The sequence below is a fragment of the Silene latifolia genome, chromosome 10, assembly GCF_048544455.1.
Source record: "Silene latifolia isolate original U9 population chromosome 10, ASM4854445v1, whole genome shotgun sequence".
NCBI lineage: Eukaryota > Viridiplantae > Streptophyta > Magnoliopsida > Caryophyllales > Caryophyllaceae > Silene > Silene latifolia.
The window spans coordinates 58444435-58454910 of record NC_133535.1 but is presented as its reverse complement, the minus strand read 5'-3'; the positions used below and the strand labels follow the sequence as shown (position 1 = coordinate 58454910).

At 34.7% G+C, this 10476-nt stretch overlaps 1 long non-coding RNA gene across 1 annotated transcript; it reads right to left on the bottom strand.

The window, feature by feature from the left end:
- Positions 1-6795: 6795 nt before the first annotated feature.
- On the bottom strand, positions 6796-9210 carry LOC141609007 (uncharacterized). The gene is made up of 3 exons (XR_012527128.1): positions 9023-9210; positions 7400-7549; positions 6796-7319 (listed from the first exon to the last, which is right to left on the bottom strand). It is a non-coding gene; the product is annotated as an uncharacterized LOC141609007 (long non-coding RNA).
- Positions 9211-10476: the final 1266 nt, after the last annotated feature.

Genomic DNA, 10476 nt, shown 5'->3' with positions numbered 1-10476 from the left:
ACCTTTGTTGTTATGGATGGATTTTGTTTGAATATGTGAAAATTTCGCCTTAAAACTTCGTCTTAAATTTTCTAATTTTAGACAAGTCATGCCCAAATTTTAATTTTTCTTGAGTAAAATTTGGTTTAATTGCCTTATAAGATTACCATTCAAATTGGTAATATGGTATGTGGTCTCAAAATGAAATTTTTCCATCTTAAAATTTGGGTAAAACTCTTAAAATCTTCCCAAGTATCCATTAACAACTTTCATTTTGTCTTGAAAATAGTTGGAGAAGTGTCGATAAATTAGGAATTTGATGGTTATTACTACTACACTATGAGGTAAATCCGGAAAGTTTCATCATAAAAATGTAAAAGAATTTCTCAAAATTTAACACTCACTATGTCAAAAACTTCGTCTTGATGCTCACTACATGGTCATTTATTAAATTGGGAATTTGGGGGAGAATTTCATCCGCTTTCAAGGATAGTCACAAGTCTCATCTTTCCTTCTATGTCTTGTTTGTGATTTCTCTTGTAGCATGTCAAGGAACACGAGGAGAAACCATAGGAGAAACAACCGTTAACCTCAACCTGAACATGAAGGCACCACCCGCCTTTACCCATTCAGGATACCCGGGGTTAGAATTTGAGAGTGAACCCCTATAGGAATACCTTCCTAGCCCTCACCGAGAGACGTATGAGTGCCTTAGAAGCCTTGGGGATAGAGGCGCAGGTGCATGATATCTTTAGCATACTTGGAATGGAAGGATTGTATAACTTAGCGGAAATAAGCTACCGTACCCTTACCTTAGAATTTTTGAGCTCCTTCCTCTACAATCCAAAAGACCACACCATGAGCTTCCGACTCAAGAACACCCCCTTTCACCTATCTAGTGATGTCTTTGCGGAGCAGCTAGGTGTAGGAAAAAGGACCTCCTATACCCTTGACAAGGTGGGGAAGGAAATGGAAGCCACGAAATACATCAACCTTTACACGGGTAACTGCAATACTGACGTTAGTGCCATGAAAATAAATGATGTGGAACACCCTGTTTTGAAAATTTTCCTTCGCCTTTTGACCAACCTCCTTTACGGGAGAAAGGACCCTAGTAAACTCAATTCCTCGGACGTACTACTTCTAAGCTCTTACCTCAATCCATACTATGAGAGCCGTTTTTACTTTAGCCCCGTGTCTATGGTGTACTTAGCATTTGAAAAGATGACCAAGTCCGACAAGTGCTCCTTTTATTGTAGCGCCCTAGTGACTAGGCTAGCCAAGAAATCTTGGGTTATGAACCGAGGGAAATTGATAGACCCCATGAGTACAGAGGTGCCATACTTCGACATTGCCTACATGAAGGGCATGTTTTGGATCGTGGATAGAAAAGAAAAAAAGGGGTACTCATGGAGAGTGAACACGGACATATACAGCAAGCTTCCCACAAACGGGATATTGCCCGAAATATCCCACATATCCGAGCTAGCACCGCCTCGTCCTCCGGCCAGATCATACCTCATTCCCGAAAGTCTTACTTACACTCTTGATGTTGAAGCGGTACGAGGGGATCCAACCCCGCAACTCCTTTCCGTTCTCCCTAGGACTTCCCCACATGCCCCATCGTCCTCCTATGTGCACATACCCTCGCCGCCTTTTGATCGCCCTAGACACTCCACATACTCAGAACCTTTTATACATTGTCTAAGACTACTGGTCTTAAAATGAGTAAAGGGAAGTCCAATGTCTACTTTAATGGAGTCCCTGAGGGTCTCAAAAGTGAAATCTTGCATATCTCAGGGATGGTGGAGGGCACCTTGCCTTTCAGGTATCTAGGTGTTCCCATCAAAACTACTAGGCTGAGTGCACAGGACTTCAAGCCTCTTATTGATAAGGTGGTTGAAAGGATCAGGAGTCTAGGAGCAAGAAAATTATCCTATGTCGGTAGGTTGGTTTTGGTCAAGGCAGTACTCAAAACTCTTCACACTTATTGGGCTACAATTTTCATATTACCCAGTGGGGTAATTACCATGATAGAGGCCATTTGCAGGAATTTTTTATGGGATGGGGGGGGGGGGGGGGGGGACTTCATTAAGTCTCCTCTTGTATCTTGGGAAAAAGCTTGTAGGCCTCGAGATGAAGGGGATTTGGGGCTAAAAAATGAGGTCCAGTAGAACAAGACAGCTTTGGGGAAACTGGTATGGTGGGTTGCTACTAAACCTGATCACTTGTGGGTCAGGTGGGTTAGTCACATATATATTAAAGGGCAAGAATGGCAGACCTATGATCCTCCGACTAATTCCAGTTGGTACTAGAGGAGAATTTGTCGAGTCAAGAATCTCTTCACTACAACATACCAGCAGCAAATGTGGTCAATTCAACAGGGGAAGGAGTATACCATAGCGAAAGGATATAATTTTCTCAGGGACAAGGGTGTGAAAGTTAATTGGCATGAAATGGTATGGAACAACTGGAACATACCCAAACATAGCTTCATTTCATGGGTGTACCATCATAAAAACATGAATAAAATGGAAAAATTATAAAGGTTGGATATTAGCGATGACGATACCTACTTTATATGCAAGATTAGTACAGAAATTGCGGACCATCTCTTTTTCCAATGCCCTTACAATAGAGAGGTTCTCTCAAGGGTAGGTGATTGGATTAGGATCGCCTTACCTTACCAAGAACTGTTCACATGGCGACTGGGGTTCAAGGGATCCAAGCTTCAGAAGGGGGTAGTTCATGCCCTCATCAACGCCTGCCTATACCACCTATGGAAACGAAGAAATCAGAGTAGAACGAAGTTAATTTTGTTGCATCCCACGAAACTGGCTCAGTTAATTACGGTGGAGATGAAGAAACGGGTCTCGAGCATTGTTTCTATGCCTGTAAAGGAGAAAGATCGCAGCTTTGTGCAGCGCATCACTGGGTTTTGAGAGTGATAAACACAGAAAATGGGAGGAAGTATGAAGGATACATGAAGATGAGGTTGAAGACGGAACTCCATATTTAGATCTCAAGAGAATCTGAGTTTTGATATCTGGTTGTTTGGTTTTTGTTTTGTTGTCGGTTGGTGGATGTAATAGATGTTGTCATTGTTGGGTCTTATGGGCTGTCCAAACCGATGACCCATAAATCCGTGTATGGTCTCGTCTTTCTATTATATATTATTCTTACCTTTTACAAAAAAAAAATGAAAAGTCAACATATGCGACAGAATTTCCTTCGCAACTACCGTTGCAAAATAAAACGTTCCAGGGGGTTTACAGTAGTTTCAGCTCTCCCCCCCACAAAGCTTCGAAATCAATTACATACGGTTCCTGCAAACATACAGAAAATTCCAGCATTCGACAAATTCACAACTCGTTCAAGACGAGATTTCCAAACAACGTTTTCTCATAAGCTTAAAATAAAAGGTTTACATAAGTTTAGTACACAACAAACTTAAACTAAATACGTGTTCAACAAATAAAACTAAATAAGTCCATAAACCAACTAATAGTTACTAATCAATGCACAAGAGTGAATGAGGTGATAGGAGTAGAATTAAGCCTAGCATTGTCGCCACCATCATCATTAAAGTCATTTCCACCTTAAAATACACCTCCGGGGTTACAAGTTTGAGTAGTAAAACCTTGTTGGCTAAAGAACGCCTCTATTGCCGCAATCCTTTGAGATTCTTCGGCCTCTTTTTGCTACAGTCGGGCATTCTCTTTTGCGACTCTACCAACAAAACCCAGAGTATGAGGAGTAGAAGTGGTTGTACCAGTCGAGTGGCGGTGGTGCTCCCAAATGTGTGGTGATGCTGGTCCCGTGCCATATACTCTCGTTTCTCATCAAATCCTCCATGTTCTTCAAAATAAATCTCATTATCAACGATGTTCTCGAACCCATCACTCTGAAGCTGAGTTTTCTTTGAGATGATCTTACCCTACATCATTAAAAAGGGAAAGATTAGATACCATCTACTAAATAATCATGATTGAAAAAATGAGTTAAATTAAATAATTATAGTAACTTACAAAGATTTGACTGCCTTTTTTGGTTAACCATACTTTTGTGCTATGCTTCTTTGTCTTCTCCAACAAGTGCAAAGCAGACGGAATTTCTCTAACTCCATCTTTATTGACCTACAATTTTGATACTTGTTAAATATAATTACTAACTTATAAATAAAGTTAAAAAAATAAGGTAATAAATAAAAAAAGCAAGTGAAGAAATTACCATTGAGTCCATATATTGCAAGGTGTTTTTTCGACCCATTAGGTGAGTACCCAACGCCTTCCCCTTCTCGTCACATCCCGACTTACGGTTAGCCGAATACTGCTCCGTTCTTTCCGCAAAAGAAGGTTCTTCAACTGGCTTTTTCTTCAATTTACGGAACAAGTCAAGACTAATCCATTCTGGCCTTTCATCCTCTTCCTTATGATAAGCTAGGTAAATCATTTTCTGTAAACGGGTCTTCATGGCATCTTCCCAAGCCTTCTTAACCCTTGCCTTGTCGCGGGGATGATAACTAACACGCCACTTTTCAATAAACGATAAAGTTAGAAAATAAACTTCATTGTAAAGAAATATAAAATAAATGAATAAAATACCTAATATTAAAATAAATGACAATTGCTAATACCTCAAACCAATTCCACCAATGCTTCATTATAGTAGATGACGCCATTTTCCAGCAAGGAGCATGTTCTTTGTAGTTGCATCCAATCACTGAACCTGAAAAAAGATGACAATATATATATATATATATATATATATATATATATATATATATATATATATATATATATATATATATATATATATATATATAGAGTCGGGATCCGGTGAGAACTCCTAAATATTTGAGGATTGAGTAACGAATAAAGTATCACACCATATACAAAACAATATCGCGAGGAAAATTGACAAACAAAACCACCTAAAACTCACAAAAAATCAATCATCATTTCTCTCTCTAAAAATTTTACCAAAATCAATTAAACATCTCAAACGAAAACTTCACAAAATCCTCTCTAAAATCTCGCCGAAAATCCGCAAAAACTTAAAATTCAAAGACGATTTCAACTTCATTTCAACATTATAGATGTATTCGTTCATTAGATTGAATAATCTTACCATAATTCTCTCCAAAATCGTTGAGGTACATTTGTTTCTCATCTTTATCCATTTCTGCGATTTTTTTCAACTTTTGTAGCAATAAATTGATTATACATTTTGATTTTGTTCGAATTTATTATATGTATGTTGAATTAGATGAATTTAATAGGATTAAATCAACAAAATCGAACTAATTATCGAGTTATTTAGGGTTCTTTCGTGTTCTTGTTGTAAATTTCTAAATATCTTACTTATAAATGATTTTAAACGTTTTTCGTTCATAATATCGACACATTGAATCAATTACTATCATCAATTGAAGTTTTAGTTGTTTGTAAGATGTCTTTTTTGTTTTAATCGCTAAAATTAGGGTTTAATATTGATCGATTGTGAAAATTAGGGTTCAACTTTGTTTAATTGTGAAAATTAGGGTTTCATATTGTTTTATCGCGAAAGTTAGGGTTTAACATTGTTTAATTGTGCAAAATTACAGTTTCATATGATAGAATTGAAGTAATCGTTTGTGTTCAGTAAAATGAGTAATGTCGAATTACATGTTGGCTATGATAACGGAAAACGTGATATCTTGTTGTTTGTATGATGTGATCTTGAATGTGAATATTCGTGGTACTCTATTTTCATACATTTTGGCAGGTTGACTACTACATAATTAAGTTGTAAAATGTCATCAAGGCACTAAAATGCTATAGTATGGTGTTTTCGATGTAAAATGTCACTGGTTTGCAGTAAAATAATGTAAAATGTTGTTGTAAATGCTGTAATATGGTGTGTTTTTTATATTTGTTGTATTTTCTTTTGTCTGAAAGATGATGTTTTGTACATTTTTTTTCCTTTTTTTGCAGATTTCTTCGCTTTTGGAGGTTACTTAAGAGTATGTGTGCATGTTGGCGAAGTCTATAGTGCATGATCAACTAAACAAATCATGTTTTTTTATTCATTTCTCTTATAAAGACAAATTCTGTATTCTTAGATATTGTTTCAAGCGATTATAAATTTGTATTTTTTTTTTTTTGCATTTTGGAGTTGGAATGTAATGTAATGGTAACAATATTATAGTTGTATCAGGATTTGCCTCTTTTTTTATGTTATTAAATAGAGAATATGGTTCTTAAAGTATTTCATTTTTTTGGTAAACAATATCACACGTTTTTTTTAACAATATCACAAGTTTTAGTAAACAATATCACATTTAATTATAAAAAATATCACCTTTCATGACACAATATCAAATGACTTTGAGAATAATATCACACTATTAGTTTAACAATATCACAAGATGCGGTAAATAATATCACACTACTGGCTTAACAATATCACAAGATGTGGTAAAGAATATCATAAAACAATATCACCATTATTGTGTTAATAATATCAAATGATTTAGTTCTTTCAAAAAAAATATCAAATGATATGGTAAACAATATCAAGTTATTGTGCTAATAATATCACACTATGCTATTAACAATATCATATATTTATCTTTATTTGCTAGTTTTCAAACAGTTATAAGAAACAATATATATCTTCATAAGTATCACGTCATATTGGTCTAGAAGCATTACCGAACAATATCAAACTTCAACACATCCCGGTATCACACTTTATCCAAAACAATATCACATTCACAAGAAATCTTGAAACACTCAAACTTTTTGTTATTGAGAAATAATATCACAGCATATAAGATAAAATATCATTGTTGATTCTAAACAGTATCACAAAATTACAACGGCAATAATATTAATTTATAACGACTACAACAGATTACTATCCTTCCAAAATTACATCAATCAGTGCATATTCAATTAAAGTTCTGTCAACACAATCTGAGTACACAGATTAGTTCCTTTCCCTTCTTCTACCTTTACCAATTTCTTTTTATTATCCTTTTTGGCATCTTTTTCCAGCACAATCTTCAACTTCTTGCTTGACGTTTGTTCAACCTCATCTTGTTTTAAACACCAGTACAACCGTTTTATATAACCATTTCATGACCATGACTCAACTTAATGCAGCCACCTGACTATCTATTCAACTTTCAGGAACTCAATTACATCAAACCATTAGTATGACACCAATGAAGAATATCACGAAACTTCATATCCCCTTGGAAAGTAACACTGATCCTTAGCTTCATTTCTGACTTGGTTTTATCAATTAGCTTCTTTGGACGCATCATGAGACTTCATATCCCCTTCAAAGTGGATCTGCCATTCCCAGTAAGCAAACTTGTGAGAGAGATATACAAGGATGCAAAATAAAGCTCGTCGAGAGGAATGAACCATACAGTGTTGTGGCGTCTACTTCCACTTCATCGATGATCCATCTCAAAGAAAGAAAAGGTGGCCAACACATTTACTCCGCATGATTCTTCACCTTTAAGCCGCTTAAACAACCTGGTTTACGCAACCAACAATCTAGTGGGACAAAGTCCAACCTATTGTACCAATAGAAGAAAGTGGATGAATCAAAACTCGAATCCACCAATGAATTAAGAGCACTCACAGAAAATATGAGCAAGGCCACAACTGAAATTAGACAAATCCGATCTAATTAATTTCAATACCTAATGAAAACAATGGAATCAGAAGAACCAACAGCATCTTAAAATTTATGTTGTGCTTGCTGCTCAACAAGATGAAATGGTGATGGTCAAACAAAATACCACAACTCAATAAACAAGCAGAATGTAAATCAGAAACATATGATGACAACTCAACAATCTAGTGGGACAAAGTCCAACCTATTGTACCAATAGAAGAAAGTGGGTTAATCAAAAATCGAATCCACCAATGAATTAAGAGCACTCACAGAAAATATGAGCAAGGCCAAAACTGAAATTAGACAAATCCGATCTAATTTTTTTTCAATACCTGATGAAAACAATGGAATCAGAAGAACCAACAACAATATCTTAAAATTTATGTTGTGCTTGCTGCTCAACAAGATGAAAGGGTGGTGGTCAAACAAAATACCAAAACTCAATAAACAAGCAAAATGTAAATTAGAAACATATGATGACAACTCAACATCAAATCTATACCAAAACCAAACATACACCAAACTTGGAGACTCATTTGGCAGGTAAATTAAGCCTTAAGCCCAAAGCTTCTTAGGCCAATTTGGACCAAGTCATATCTCTGTCCAATAGGCCGCTCAAAGCTATACAACTTTCACGATCTGAAAAAAAATAGCACAAAAAAATACAATGTAAACAAACAAGTAGTAATTGATTTCTGACAATCAAAGTAAAAAGGATGTAATAAAACAATATCACACAGTCTGCTAAATAATATCACATAGTCTTCTAAAGAATATCACACTGGATACTTTAGTAGCAAATACGTGATATTTATAAGATGTCAAACAATTTAGAACCTAAATCGACGAAATGTATACTACTACTAGCTAACAAAGAAAGAGTAACAATGTAAAACAGATGTAAATCAATCTGACACAAATTTAAAAATATTTGAAACAAGATACTACACATGTAAATTAGGTTTACATAACAACAAAACTCGAACAAAGTGAAATAATTTAAAATCGCAATCAAATAACAAGACTATGAATCAATCTCATCAAAATTATAAATCGAGAACAAAAAAATCATAACAACATGTGAGTTGAACATAGATCAGAAAAAAGTACTAAATATATAACAAATTCGTAACTTTTTCGAATTAAATTAACCTAGATATATGAGAAAGAAGACCAATAAATCATATGAAATCCTTACAAATTAAACCTAATTTAGGAAAAAGAGATACAAAGCATTGAAATAACGATGAGTAGCTACAAAATCATAACAAACGCAATAAGATGAGTAGTAATTGCAAATATATGTAGCGAAACAACAATCACATGAAAATAAAACTGAAATTAAAAACTAAAGATAAAGTAGATGTACCTGACATCGTGATTTCGATTGAAAGAGTATGACCGTTGATAAGAAATAGAAGAATGACAAATGATTGAGCTGAGATTGAATTCGAAACAAAAAAATCACGAAAACAGGAAAATTAGGGGTTGCGTAGAAGAAGCTAGAAGGTAGAGAGAGAAAGGCTTTGGGTGAGAATGAATGAATTATGTTTGTTTCGATGGAGTAAGGAGTATATATGTGCGCCCGCGAAATTACCATATTACCCTTACTTATCGGCACTAAATCATGGACATTGGATCTCTTAGATCTGACAGCTAGTATTAATCCTCAATCCTCAAATATATGAGTCATACTCACATGATCCCATTCCTATATATATATATATATATATATATAAATAGTTATAAAAATAATTAATTACGAAAAAAATGACATACTTACCAGACGCCATCTTGCTCAAGAGGATCGAGATGAACTTTCTCAATTGGCGCATTTTGTTGTTGCTCTTGATGACCTCCTGGTACTTCTTCATTCTCGTTTTCATTTCCTCGATTTCCTACATGACTACAACTACCTCTTCTTCGTCTCCTCGTCACCATACAAATCAACTAAATTCTTTAAAATTGTTAGAAATCAAATAGTAGCAACAAAATAAAAAAATCAAATAATAGCAACAAGTATGAAATTAAATAGTAACAACTAAGTAAAAAATCAACAAATAAGAAATCGAATAATCAAATAATAGCAACAAAGTAAGAAATCAAGTAATCAAATAATAGTAACAAAATAAGAAATTAAATAGTACTCCCTCCGTCTCAGTCAATTGTTATTTATTGCTTTTGGCATTAAGATATCAACAAAGTAAGAAAAAAATTAAGTACCAACAAAGTAAGATTGAATGAAAAGTAAGATTGAATGAAAACAAACTAGATTTCATTAAAATTAAGTCATACGACATCTACAACTAATAGTACCAACAAAGTAAGATTGAATGAAAAGGTACAAAACATCTACAACTAATATAAATCCTAGTCATCATCATCATAATCACTTAAATTAGTGTCGTCGTTGCCTTTAAAAAGCGAATCTAAAAAATCCTCACCATCTTCTTCTTCTTCTTCTAAATACTTCTTCAAAGCCTCCTCCCCCACCTATTCCTCATCTTCCTCCTCTTCCATACCATCATTTTGTACTTGCATTTCTTCTCCTTGCATTTCTTCTTGTTCCTCCACATTTTCGTTCTCATCTTCTATTTCAATTATTACCAATGTTGTATCACCATTATTAACATTTTCTTAAAAGAAAGATTCATCAGTAGGAGCATCAACTTGTGATCTGGCCTTTTTTTTATATATTGCTGACCACTGATCTTTATCTCTTTTGATATTTGGATAAGGAGCGTAGCAAACTTGTTCCACTTGATATGCTAACACAAACGGGTCATATTTTGGAAATTTTTTGCTGCGATTAACATCCACAAG